Source organism: Plectropomus leopardus, unplaced genomic scaffold, assembly GCF_008729295.1.
Source record: "Plectropomus leopardus isolate mb unplaced genomic scaffold, YSFRI_Pleo_2.0 unplaced_scaffold53205, whole genome shotgun sequence".
In the NCBI taxonomy this organism is placed as follows: Eukaryota; Metazoa; Chordata; class Actinopteri; order Perciformes; family Serranidae; genus Plectropomus; species Plectropomus leopardus.
Window position 1 is genome coordinate 1 of NW_024658418.1, and position 569 is coordinate 569.

At 44.5% G+C, this 569-nt stretch overlaps 1 long non-coding RNA gene across 1 annotated transcript; it reads right to left on the reverse strand.

Annotated features, from left to right (window-relative positions):
* Nucleotides 1–106: 106 nt before the first annotated feature.
* Nucleotides 107–563, reverse strand: LOC121939621. Its single transcript, XR_006105492.1, has 3 exons — nucleotides 477–563; nucleotides 305–388; nucleotides 107–194 (listed from the first exon to the last, which is right to left on the reverse strand). It is a non-coding gene; the product is annotated as an uncharacterized LOC121939621 (long non-coding RNA).
* Nucleotides 564–569: the final 6 nt, after the last annotated feature.

The following is a 569-nucleotide window of genomic DNA, read 5'->3' on the forward strand; positions in this document are numbered from 1 at the left end:
TAAAATCATCTATAATTTTGATAAAGGATTAACATTTTGTGTTACCACAGATAGAAGGCTACAAAACAGCAACTCAAGAAAAAGAAATGTGAATTGTATTTTATCCTCACCATATCTCTTGGAGCTTTGTGTTGTGAGTTAGAGCCTCAGCAAACTTTCTGATCCCCTCCACAGTGAACTGGTTGCTGATTAACCTGCGGACAAATACACAAAACAGGGGACGATCAATGTGTGGCCACGTCCTCGTCCACTGTGTCATCGTGCGACTTAAAAGAGTGCGCTCGTGCGTATGTGTTTTCTTTACCAGAGATGGAGTAAACCTGTGTTCGCTTGGACCAGCTCAGCCAAATGTGGAGCTGCATCATCAGTTAACTCATTCTGCACCAACCTACAACAGCACAGACACGGACCTTTGTTCAGAGAGCAGCTGTTAAAACTGTGAAAATCATGTAGCTCAAACTGAGCAACCTGCCTACCAGAATATCCTGAGGACGCTGTTCTCTTTCAGCGCCTCTGCCAGACACTTCCCACCTTCAGATGTAATGCCATTGGCTGAGAGACTGGAACAC